Genomic DNA, 14,006 nt, shown 5'->3' with positions numbered 1-14,006 from the left:
ACGACCTTGGTATCCAAACAAAACACAGATTTATAAATTGTTACGTGTGGTCTGTTCTTTTATATGGCGCAGACATGAAAAGACTCGAATCCTTTGAGATATGGATATACCGAAAAGTTCTAAAAATACTAAAAATAAAAATGAATAATAACGAAGTACTTAGGAAAATGAATGCGAATAGGGAGCTAATAAGAACTATCAAAAGCAGAAAAGTGTCATATCTGGGACACATCATGAGAAATAACAAATACAAAATGCTGCAAAACATTATTAAAGGAGTGATTGAAGGAAGACGAACCAGGGGCCGAACAGAACTCTCCTGGCTGAAAAATATCCAAACCTGGACCGGTCTCCAAGATGAAAGAAGCCTTCTAAACGCTGCGACAGATAGAGATCTTCAATTAATATGAAATGTTCTAAAATATATGTATATTCACTTTATCACTTAAAATTGTAAAAATATTGTATAATCGCATGTGCAAATAAAGAAGAAGAAGTCCATTTAATGAATTTTTCATCGAAAATACAATTTTATAAATAGTTTACATGGCAGGGGATAACATTTCCCGCTCAGGCCCGTATGAAAGCGATTTATACGTTTTAAGGATACTGACTATTGATTTTCATGGAAATCTGACGGTTGGGTTATAAATCGTTTTAATTTATGGTTTTTAGAAAATTTTTTCTTCAAACAAAAATCGACGTATTCTAAAGCGGGGTACACACGATCAGTTTTGACTGTCAGTTTTGCTCAAATAATCGGTTGCTTGTCAGTGTGGCCGTTCACTTTTGTCAGTCATCAGGCAACCACAAAATATTTTGTGGTTGCTGGACGGTTGGACAGTTATCGATAATTCCGAAAAATCGACAGTCAAAACTGATCGTGTGTACCCCGCTTAAAAGACTACACCTTACTGCTAACCCTGTGTTTACACATGACAGGACAGTTGAGTACATGTATTGATTGTCAAAAACCCAAAACTTGCCTGTGTAACGTAGGCGTCCAGAAAACTGCAAAAACGGTTGTAAAATTGTGAATGAAAATCGTCGATTTCTTTTTGTTTTACGTTCACATATTTTGTTTCATCCCAGTCCTGTTGTCTTTTTTATACCCTCCACCATAATTAAATTTGTGATTCTGTTTGTAACACATCGAAATATTCGTCGGAGACCCTATAAAGTATATATATATATATTATTGATCAGCATAAAATTCTATGTCGATTTAACCATGTCCGTCCGTCCGTCCGTCCGTCTGTCTGTTGAAATCAAAATACAGCAATTTTAAAGATAGAGAGTCAATATTTGGTACAGAAGTTTTTATTACTTGCAGGATGGTTGGTATTGAAAATGGAATATATCGGTCCACCTTTTGATATAGCCCCCATAGAACGGTACCTCCCGATTTTCGGTATTTTTAATGTTTTAGCTTCATTATCCTACCAAAATGGCTGAAATTTGGTACGTAGTCTTCTTTAGGGGTATAAAACTTTCCCCCAGAATTTTGTAGGTATAGGTCCACGCCTTCATATAGCCCCCATGGAAAGGTACCTCCCGATTTTTGGTATTTTGAAGGTTTTAGCTTCATTATCACACCGAAATGGCTGAAATTTGGTACTTAGTCTACGTTGGTAGCATAAAACATTCCCCCAGAACTTTGTCGGTATTGGTCTACGCGTTCATATTGCCCCATTTCCGACTAAAATTCGTTGGTATAGGTTCACGTTTCGATATAGCCCCCTTAGAACGGTACCTCCCGATTTTCGTAATACTGAAGATTGTGACGTCAATGGCTGAAATTCGTTATTTAGTCTTCCAAGAGTTATAAATATTCCAGAAGAGTATTATCAGTATAGGTCCACTTATTCCTATATCCCCATAGAAGCGTACTTCCTGATTTTCGGTATTTTTTAAGTTTTAGCCGCATTCTCTTACTGAAATATAGCAAATTTGGTATTTAGTCTTCTTTGAGTCTAAAAACTTTCCGTCAGAAATTTGTCCGTATAGACCGACGTTTTGAAATAGCCCCCATGGAACGGTGCCTCACGTTGTTTTACCGAAATAGCTGAAATTTAATATTAAGTCTTCTTCATACACGAAAGGAAACTAATTATTCCATTTTACTTCAATACAACTTGTGGTGGAGGGTATAACAAGTTCGGCCCGGCCGAACTTGATGTCGTTCTTACTTGTTGTTATTTGAAATAGTTTTTGTTTTCATTTATTCAAAAATGTCCATGTTTACTGTCTACGAAAATTACCAGACAGGCAACTAGCCAAATGTTTGTATGTATTAGTAAATCAGAGTTGTATTTGCAGACAGTCTGTCTTGTGTAAACGCCAAATAAGTCCATTCATTTCCGATGACCAGGCAAACAATAAATGCCTTCGGAATGTCGGAATGACAATGCCGGACCATTCTACTCTTGAAACAAAACAAATATCCCATACTATATTACCTCCACAACGACTTCGGGCATTAATGATGACGGTATGTACCTTAAAAAAATATTTTCACAATATTTTGAAACACATAAAACGGCGTACATCCTCAATCATATGCTTGGTTTACATTACGAAATCCACTCGATTTCAACTGTCAATTCCTTTGTGTATACGTCAAATGAAAACTCATCTGAAATCCATTGGATTTCGTTTGACGTTTAATCAATGGAATTGACAGTTGAAATCGAGTAAACCAAGCAATATGTAAAAGTTTGTGATACCCCGTTTAGACTGTGCTTCATTTAGCAAATCCAGAGGATTAAAGTTGTCACTTTCGTACAATATATGTCAAATAAATCGAGATAATGCACTTAACCTCCGTATAAATGTATAGACCAAACCAAGTTTGAGATGATATATTTTTGATAAGCACATCATGTGGTTATTGACGGGTTTTAAGTGGCACTTACAGTGTTCAGGAAAATTGATGTTGGTATGTGATCCAGTGGCGAATAATTTATATGTAAGTAATAATTTGATGTATGTATGTATTAACTTAACTTATAGTAGTTATTAGTCTTCAGTTTCAGAATAGGCTTTCTCTTTTGGTTACGAAAAGGTGTTAGGGGTAGACTAATTGCTTGTAAAAAATTGATTGATTTTCAAACAAAAAAAAATCAATTCAAATTGATATTTGCATTGGTCGGTCAGCCCCTCAATCCTCTCCTTAAGATTCTTGCCATATCGGCAAGTACGTGTGAAGATTCATCTGTGCGCTCCACAATCAGCATCACCAGACACCACATAACTATGCTCAATTCTTGTGTTGCTTCTGTGGCTGGCTGACTGGCACACACATCTTGGGCATAGCCGACCAAAAAGAGCGAGCGCTTAAATTGTTTATGTGTGGGTAAAATTACACTGACAGAACAAGGTGATGATTTTCATATTGAGTATGAAATGAAAAACAAAAATTAAAAATAATATACAGTGAATCACAGTCAAAAGTATCCACTTCAGTTTCTGTTATTAAAACTGCGTTTGCTAAGAGTTAATTAATGATATCGATTTCGTTCTTTTTTATATTATTTTTATTTGTTAAATTATCTTTACGCTGGCATATTATTTTTTTTCGCACATTAAATGATATTTTGTATGCGTATTATAATGACGCCTAAGGTAAGATGGATATACATTTTTTATTGTTGCATTGCAGACGAGGCATTCTGCGTCATTAAAAATATTAATACAAAACAAAAAATCATTTTCAAATTCTTCCTTCCACATATTTGCTGTACAACTGCAAAATCTTTTCAGTGTACCCAAAAAAAAAAACAAATAAAGCGGCATCAACCTGCTTGCATGAAATTCAGTACAAGACTGAAGTAAAAAAATCAAAACATTTGCTCTCTTACTTTGCGTTCGGGTCGCGTGTGTGTGATTTGCCGAAAAACTTCGTAACCAAATCAATACCCACGAACGGGTTTGATCTTGGGGTGCTTCTTCGTGTTTTAACGAAGAAAATCATCATCTCTTCGTTGCCACAAGTCGTGTGTGTTTGTGAAAATCTGCGTGGGGATTCGAATTTTGTGAAAATTCTAATTGGAATTTTCATTTGGTCGATCAGTTAGTGTTTCGTACTCGTCGAGTGTTGTTCTCGGTTTTTCTTCTCGAGAGGATTCGTTGTTCCACATACAAATAGTAAATCTTCCTCATCTCTAACACAGAATACACTCACACACCAACACACACATCCATTCGTCGTCCCCCTCATCTATAATTTACAAAGCATATCGTGGTATATGTGTATAGAACGGAGGAGATCTAGTAAAAGTCTGTTACAATTTTGAAAACGTAACGTACGGGATAAAATCGTTAAAACGCGGTTCAAACGTGCAAAAAAGCAACGTGGTAAACTCACTGGTTAGTGTCGTGCAAAAGCAAAGAAAAGTGACAGTTGAAATACTTATTCTAAAATTACATAATCGAAGTGAGAATTTTTTGTTCGCCACAATCTCAGGCACAAAATGGCGAGTCCTCCGCACATAGCCAGCCACTTTCGATAGAATTTTAAATATTCGATTAAAAACTAAAAATTTATGTGGACAAGAAAAAAAAATGTTGTTTCGAATTCAAATAAACTAAAATACACATTGATCTATATAAAGAAAATTTACAATAATTACAATACAAAAAAAAAAAAAAAAAAAAAATACAAAAACCAATGTAGAATCTAAAAAGCAAATGATTGTGGAAGAGACGAACGGAGGGACATCAGTGATTGGTAATGTCTCTTGTTTGTTGTACCTTTGGTGGCCAGAATTTTGTGGTATCGTGTTGAAGACGCCAATGACGATGTTGCCGCTGCTGCACACAGTTTAACGAACTGAGTTCATTTCTATTTTTGAATTTTCAAAATCATCGGCCAAAGCATTGCCGGTCTGGCGGCGGGAGCAAACATAAAAAACAACCAACCAATATTAAATAGAAGGAAAAACAGCGCGCCATAGTTCGTCCAAACGTTTCACCTACAGTGTGAACGTAAACTAGTTGGCGTTTTTTGTGTTAATGATGCTTGTGCTCCTTTTTTTTTGGTGCAGTAGAAAATACCATTAATCCAGGGTTGCTCTGTTATTCCCATTTGTCATTTATAGTTTTGTGTGCCTTTGTAAAGTACCTGAAACCCTTGGATAATAAGGATTGGCATTTTAATAATTAGTAAATTGAATTTAAACGTAAACCACTCGAGAAAATATCATAAATGTATGAGAACACAAAAGTTTGTAAATATTCCAATAGTAAGTGGCCCACTGTGCAACACTATCCATTCTATCTCCAGTATTGATTTTTCGCTCGTGTAGTGGTTTTCAGAAATACAAGAGTATTGTGAAGAACTGATGAGAGGATTTTTTGGAATAATTTATGTTTTTTCGATTTATATTTTGGAAATATGTTTCTTAGCGCCGCCACATACGCAGTATTTGCCGGATATTTTGAAATTTTCGGTTGGTTGTTGTTGTTTTAATTATATAAATTTTGTCTGCTCAAATGAATTATTGGAATAGTTTTTCTGCATTCAGTAGAACTTCCATTGGAATGAAATATTTTTTTTTTTTGCTTTTTAAGCGAAATTGATTTTATCCTTTCTAATAGTTACCGCATTGTTGTCATCATGGTGCAATGGTTAACATTGCTGAAGGTCGTGAAAGCACAAAGTATGATCAAAATAGTTACAGGTTTGAAACAAAATTGTAATTTTTGTAAATTTCCGTATAAAGTAATGTTTTTAATAGGTGTGTCTTTTTACTTACTAAATGTTGCTGAAACATTTTTTCGTCAACTTTTCCTTTATACAACTATCAAAAATTAAAACATTTGTAATAATTATTACAAATTATCGAGTACGCAGGCAGGCATAATATATTACTACGAGTATTAACAGCCTGTTTCACTATGTCGAACAAAAATGAAAACGAAAACAAAACAACTAAATTGCCATGAAACCAAAGTTAGGTGTTTTTCGTTCGCAATCACTTTCTTTCTACATAATGAAACAGGCTCTAAGTTGCAATTAGTGTACTTGCGTTTTTGTTGCTTCAGATAATAATAAGTAAAATTCAGAGGTAATATTTAATGAAACAAAATTTCTAAGGGATAATACGTACCCTTCTTGAAGAATATACACTTTCACACCTGAACATTACTTTTACTTTGAAATCTTGTGTGGAAGGGACATTCGACCCTGATCTATGTCTGAAAGAAATATAACCTAAAGACAAGCTTGGAACAAATCGGTTACTTCTTTCGAGAGTTATCATTTAGAGGTAGTTTACACTATCTATCAATGTCATATGACACGAAATATAAACATTCCATATCTACCCACGCAGGCAATGTGTAGACGTAATTTTATTAAATTTTTGTTGGTGTGGACGCACAAAGTAAATGGCGTAAGGAAAATCTGCAATATTGCACATATTAGCGACTCATGATGAAATTATAAGGTGGCGTAAAACGGCCAGCTGATTGGTTTCAATCTGTCAAATATTTTGTTATTGTGAATAAATTGTATGAAAACGTAAACAAACATTTTGACATATTGAAGAATTTTCGGCCAAAATAGAGTTGTTGTTGTGCTACTTACGTGACCTGTTAAATAGATCTTGTTAGCGACTATATACTGATGGAAAATTTCATGTCATATGACATTTACATATAGTGTCAACTACCCCTTAGCGATTTTTGTTTTTGTTTTTTAATAGTCTGGCTTAAACCCATTGTTGTTGTTTTAATATTTTAAAACGGCGAATTTATTAGTGAAGGAAATTGGACATTGTTCGCTAAGGGGTAAGAGTTAGAGCTGGCAAACCATCGATATTCCCAACATTAGATATTTTCGATATAATGTTTTAAAATATCGATTGATATCGATATTATCGTTAAGTTGTCATCGCCATTAATTTGGAGATGAAAATGGCGGAAATGTCAAAGATTTTCTTGAAATTATGCAAAAGTAGATCACAGAAATGTAAAGGAGAATAAACAACTGCTTTTATTTTATAAAAAATGTAAACAAATACATTTTATATTACCGAAAAATGTGTACGTGTGACTACGGACTTACTTTCTTACACACCGAAAGCAGCGAAATTTCTATTTATTTCAATGGATTTCAGGTTAGGGGTTTTTATTCCGATAATATCGATAGGCAAAACTATCTATCGATATTGAATTTTTAAATAATAATCGATATTATCGATAGTGCCATCGATTTTTTGCCAGCTCTAGTAAGAGTATACGATTCTCGCCACAGAATATCATCAGTTCCCTTGTATCTTGTTTGTGGGTATTTTCCACCGAAGATACACTCCTATATAAATTTGCAACGAATTCGCGAAAGGTACAGATTGTTTTTAATGACTTTGCCTGTGAGAATAGTATTCATTTTCTATAAATATTTATTGAAACAAAGCAAATTCAAAATTTTAAATAGAGAATATATCAAAGAGGTTTTAGTAATCGCAGTTGGTAAGGAAACTTTTTCAACGAAACGAACTAAAACACGCGTTTTTTGTTACACTGTGCAACATTTTTAAGGTGATCTTGTGCAAACAATTTGAACTGAGGATTTTTTGAAAGTACAGACCCAAACGACAAGAAACCCTAGTTGGGTTTTGTTGTGTCAGATCCAGCACGGATTTTATGGCCCCATCTAAAAATGGCTAAATACTGAGTTTTTAAAGAAATTGTGGTCTATATCTCTGAAACCAATGCGAATCTTCTTATGACCTCTGAAGCAAATTTGTAGATAAGGACAAGAATAAAATATTTGGAGAAATAATGAACTCGAAAAGCTACGTTTATTGCCTCAAATTTCAAAATATATTTGCAAAAATTCCACAATTTTTATACATTTCGCACCGTATCTCCAAAACCGTTAATTTTTTCTGAACATTTTCTTTTGGAAAAATATTCCCTGGAATGTAATACACAACTCTTCAGAACAAGTCATTGTTGTAAAATGCCTCTATACCATTGTTTCCAGTTAATTTTTCAACGACGATTTAATAAAAATGTCAATAATATAGTGAAATCGGAAATGTGAGAATAAACTGTTGGTGTGAACTGTGTTTGAAATACGTGTTGTAAAAGATATGATGCAAAATACCGCTGAAACAACATGAAGTAAGCATTTTAGAGTTTCAGAATGTTCTAAAGAATTGTTGAGAACTTTATTTGGAAAATGTTTGCGAAAGGTAACTTGGTTCAACTCCCAACAGTTTAGTCGATACTGACCAGAATTTCAGAAATTATGTAAAATTTTCTATATTTTATAGATTTTGATGCCCTAGATGGAGTTTTTCTTATGTGGTTTCTTCAAAAGATAAGTTCTACTAGTTTAGGGCTACAATATTGCTAAGGACAGCAAGGCCAAACTCCTATTCGTTTCTGAGATAAAGGCCTGATAAATGCAACAAAGTGTAGATTTATCCCGGTTTAGATGAGGCCATAAAATCCGAACTGGATCTGACAGGACAAAACCCAACTAGGGTTTTTGTAGTCTAAATATGTACTTTCAAAAAATCCATACTAGAAGTTGTTTGCATTTTCAGTGTCGCATAGTGTTATCAGGACAATATTCCGCACATTGCACAGTTTGACCAAATTCAATATTTTCAAATGTTCAAATTAACTGGGAACCCCAAATACCTAATTTTAGCTAATACGGTCTGCTAAAAAATTAATGTATCTGAAATCGGGAGTAGGGATGTCGAATGGGCAGGTTTTTAAAAATCCCGGGATTCGGGATTTCGAAATTCCGTATCTCGGGTTTTCGGGATTTTTCGGGGGCAACTTCGGGACTGCGGGTTTGGTAAAGTAAAAAAAATATTTTTATCGAAAAATTAAATAAATTGATCCAAATAAAATGGGAAAGTAATATTATCAATAAATAAACTGTATCCAACGAACTCTGAGAAATTACTCCCTAAACAAAAAAAAAAAGCTAATTCGTAAGATGTTTTTTGTTACACCTTTTGCGGTGCGTCGTTAGGTTTTCCATGTTCCTTGTAAAAAGATTGCTTCGTCTCACTTTGAGTCTCAGCTTGTTGGAAGCTATTAACGACGCGAATTGCTTTGAAGTATTTATCACAGCGTTTTCCTTACAATTTTCCAAACTTATTTAAAATTATACCCGTAGCACAGTGGTCGAAATCACTGACCTAGCGGCGCTAAATTAATAACTTGCAAACGAATGGAGATATATTTCTGAAATTTTACACAAACGTAGTATGTGTCCGTGGGTAATAATGGACTACATATGAACAACATCGGCTAATATTTTGGTATAGACCCCATATAACGGTACCTCCTGATATTCGGTATTTTGAGGATGCAATTTGGTACTTAGGGTTTCTAGAGGTCATTCAACTTTTCCACCAAAAATGGACGACATAGGTCCAGGTTTGGGTATAGGCTCCTTTCTAGCTACTTCCCGGTTTTCAGTATCTTGGGGGATTTATGCAACATTTTCCACCCAAATTAGGTGTAATTTGGTATTTGGAGTTCCCAGTGGCCACAAACATTCTCTACCAAAAATTGTGGACATAGGTATACTTTTTGATATTGCCCCCATATAACGATACTTCCCAATATTTGGTATTTTGAGGATTTTGTCCACATTTACAGACCAAATAAGCTGAAGTTTGGCATTGGAACTTCTCGTTGGTTATACATCTTCCACATCAAAGATTGTGAACATAGGTAAACGTTTTGACATAGCCCCCATATAACTGTACCGCCCGATTTCTGGTATTTTGAGGATTTAAGCTACATTTTCCATGCATTTATTAGCAAGATTTGCGACTATTTGAAGCCAAATGTTGACTATTCAGAATCTGGGAAGTCCAATTTAATTCGTCGAAAAAGAATTTAGAGAACTTTTGTAGTTTCGTTCCATTTAGCAAAAGCATATTACACTAAAAAGCACAAGAAAAATAATAAATTTTGAAAATGTATTGCTATATAACTATGTAACTCCAGGGGCTGGATTCTTGTTTTATGAAATTTTAAAATGAAAAATTTTTTCTTTATAAAAATTTATTATAATCACTTTATAATCACATATATTTCCTTTATAAAAGTTTTCATTTCAAATTTGCCTAGAACAAGAATTGAACATCAGGACCCAAACAATTTTTTCCATTCAATTAACACCCTCCTCTATTAATTAAAAATAAACGTTGTTTAAATTTGTTAAGAATTTATTTAACAATTAAAAAAATATGAAGTTAGATATTTTGCAACAATTTTCATAAAATCTGATGCAGCAAAGTTTCTTGAATTGGATAGTGAATAGCTGAGAGAATATTTACAAGAACAACAAAGTAAACACAAAATATTAGTCACCAGAGTGTCTGCAATAGATACAATGGAGAACATTTATCAGTTTTATAGTTTGATTTTTTGACTTTCGCGCCGCTAGATCAGTGGTTTCGACCAGTGTGCGTCGAGGCGTAATTAATCAGTTATATTTTCAACAACTCATTTTACTGATTATTTTTTCATATGTGAATAAAAAGCCATAAATAAGTAACTTCTAAAATCCCGGGATTCGGGAATTGCTAAATCCCGAAAAAATGGGTTTTCGGGATCGCCATTCCTAATCGGGAGCTACCGTTATTTGTTATTCATTCAATAATTTCCAAATGCCGGAAAACGTAGAAATACCTCAACTCGGGTGGTACATAAACCTATGTCCACAAATTTTTAACCACTTCGAACCATAAATGCCAAGTTGCACCTAATTCGGTCAGAAAATGTGGCTAAAAACGTCAAAATACCTCAAGTCGTCAAATAGTGCGGTACCATTATATGGGGGCTATGCCAAAACATGGACCAGAATTTTGTGGAAATAAGTTTTGTGACTACTAGGAACCCTAAATGCCTACTTGTAGCTAATTCGCTCTGAAAATGTGGCTAAAAATTGCAAAATATCTAAAATCTGGGGTACCGTTATATGGGGGCTATACCAAAACATGGACCGATATAGCCCATCTTCGTACTTGACCTGCCTGCAAAAAACAAAAGATCCATTTTGTTAAAATTTCTACGAGGATTTTTTGGATACAAATGTGTTACAATAGACGAATGGACATGGATAGAACTCTCATCAAAAATAGTAGGTTTTTGATTTCCTTTATGTGGCGATGCTGCTCATCAGCAAAACATTTCAGTTATTTTTAGATTTTTTTCACTAACGGTTCCACAGATATCGCGCCTTGAAAAAGTCGAATTCTGTAAAAACTATATGCAAAGAAATAATCATAACATCTTACAAATTTTACAAAATCGAACTTTTTGATTGGCTCATTTTAAAGTACGCATAGAATAAAATATTTTGAAAAAAATGTTGAGTCGATCGGACAAAAAATAGTTGAGATATGGGCGTTAGAAAGATAACTCGGTTTTCCCGAAATGGCATTATTGAATGCGGTGCCCACTGAAAAGCCTGTATTTTTTGAAAAAAAAATTGACCGATTTATGGCGAAAAAACTATCCTTTTTTAATTAAAATCGAAAGCTTGACTTTGACAGTTCACAATATATTTAAAAATGGATATTTTTAATCCATATTGCTTAAGTACAAGATTAGCTGTGTCTGGTTACCCTAAAATTTGTAACAATTTGTACCAATTGTTGCTGGAAGTCGTCTGTTAACACAAAAACCAGCAAAAGAGAGCGATTCGAGAGAGACATTTTGACAGTTCCTTCACTGAGAGCTTGCAAATTCTTGCTGGACAAATTTCTTCTAGCAAGCACTTGCAAGCTCTTCTTCTTCCTGAAAACAATCAATCAGCCGTTTTTAGTTTTTTGTTGATTGATGTTTGTGAAGATTAAAAACAATTTTATTGTGGAAATAGCATAGTCTAATTGTATTGTTTTATGGAGAACAAATTTGTAAAGTGGAAAAATACTTTTTTGTTTTATTTTCTTTTTTATTTTTAATAAAATACAACGTGTTTGCTTCCTTTGTTGGCGGACAAATTGTTCTGTTTTGGCAAGTCAGCTGATTGCTTGCTGGTTTTTGCTGGGAAGGTGTCTGTTTACTTTTTACAATTTTCTAGCAAAAGAGAATAAAAACCTCTTACTCTCTGAGAAAGTTCTTGCTGGACAATTCTTGCTGGGAAAGTAACCAGACAGACTTATTATTAGGTCGTTAATGATCACACAAAATCATATGCTGATCGGTTTATTCGTTTTCGAGCTACAGTGGGCACCGCAAATTGCTTTAGTAAAAACAGTGTTTCGTAGACGCCAATTTGTCAGAACAATATGCAATATTTTTCAACAAAAAAATGTCGAAAGTAGCTCAAGGTGTGTTCCAACAGATGAAAACAAAATTTTCTTAAAAAATTGGCATACTTAATTTTTTAAAATGATGATTATTTAAATACGAAAGGGGATTTGAATTTGAAATATGCAATGGCTATACCTACCGCGGGCACAAAAAACGTATGTAATTTAATAATACCACTAATGCTGGTACACTAATTGCTGAACCATTCTTAAACAAATATTTAAACTAAACGGGGTATAAATCAGACTTTTTACTTTCTTTGTCAGGTTATTATTTTAGAATATAGAAAAAGAGTAAAAAGTTGACTATTATCCGACCATCATCAAAAACAACAGGCTTTTTCTTCTCTGCCACCCCCTAAACCTTCAAAATAACCGATTTTAATTACTTTTTGCAAAAAATAATACTCTTAAAATACAAATGTTTACGAAAAAAACTCTTCCTACTGGCGTCGGTTTTTCTGATACGTTAATAATTTTTCTAGACGTATATATTGACATTTGTGCTACTTTTTCGTTGCCGTACTTTTCAATAAATTCAGTTCCTAGTTCTGCTATTAAAAAGTATTAAAGTGGCGCCATAAAAAATAGAATATCAAAAGTTCCCGTACAAAGCTTCCTCCCATTATAACATAAGAAGCTATAATAGATTTTTATATTGTTTACAATATATTTTTGTAATTAAATCATTATATAAAATGTGATTTTATATCATAAAACAACTTCACAAATTGGTATTGCAATAAAATATAAATTGGTCAATTAAGCAAATCCCGTTGGAGATAGGTAGGAACTGATATTTTCTCCGGAAAATATTTAAAAAATATGTATACATTTTTGGCAAAGAATTTGATAAATAAATAAGCATCATCTTAGCTATATTGTATATAACCGACGAAGGAGGAAGCGTGCAGATGACTCTTCATTCATTCTGTTTGTATTTACGTGGCTAATTTTGACAGCTTTAATTCCTATACGCAACGAAATGAAATACTGAGATAATCATAATTTTGAACGTGTGCTGGGTATGTTGACGTGGCGTTTTCGACTACAAGTGTGATAATTTAGAATAAATTTTTTTTTTATTTTCTTAATATACAAGGTCAGTAGTGCGGGGGCGTGTTTGAAAGAAAACAAGACTATGTGTAAAGGGGATGTCGTCAGCTCTTGATTTAACGAAAATCTATACATATGTATGTACGTACATATGTATTTCATTTTGGAATTTGAAAAGCGATTTGATAGGATTATTAGGCTTTCTGAGTTGGCAAGGTGAGCATGAGAAAGTTCATACCAAAATGTTGGTTATTTAGAAAGAGTGAAACAAACATTTAGCATTTTTTATAACAGAAATAGGTCTGCTTGATTATGGCTATATCGCACCATAGGCTTTTTCACATGTATGACATCAGCTGGCCTGTATATTAGTATAGCCAAAGTGACAACATACATGTGAAAAAGCATACGGTGTGATATAGCCAAACCCAAAAAAATTTACAAATTTATACAAACTTTTACAAATTGTTGTTCGATAACAAACTTGTTCAGTAAAAGAGAACTGTAGTGGGATTCTGTAACTCATTTTTGCTGTTACCGACAAAAATCGTAAAATTAAATCACAAAATTATGACTAAAAACATAATGAAAAGATGGCATCACTGTTTGTGTCTGTAGAGGCTAGCGACTACTTTTCATTCATCGTTA

At 33.7% G+C, this 14,006-nt stretch overlaps 1 protein-coding gene across 4 annotated transcripts in view; it reads left to right on the top strand.

Moving 5' to 3' along the window:
- The first annotated feature begins 3,995 nt into the window (after window positions 1-3,995).
- Msp300 (Muscle-specific protein 300 kDa) overlaps window positions 3,996-14,006 on the top strand; it is a 278,320-nt gene continuing 268,309 nt past the window's right edge. For all 4 annotated transcript variants that reach the window (XM_073964864.1, XM_073964861.1, XM_073964853.1 and 1 more), the window contains exon 1: window positions 3,996-4,368. The gene's annotated coding sequence lies outside the window, so the exon portion shown is untranslated. The remainder of the gene's footprint in view (window positions 4,369-14,006) is intronic.

The sequence above is a fragment of the Musca autumnalis genome, unplaced genomic scaffold (assembly GCF_047663935.1).
Source record: "Musca autumnalis isolate F117 unplaced genomic scaffold, ASM4766393v1 scaffold_2, whole genome shotgun sequence".
NCBI lineage: Eukaryota > Metazoa > Arthropoda > Insecta > Diptera > Muscidae > Musca > Musca autumnalis.
Note: the sequence above shows the minus strand (reverse complement) of the source record. Positions and strands in the feature narration are given on the sequence as shown.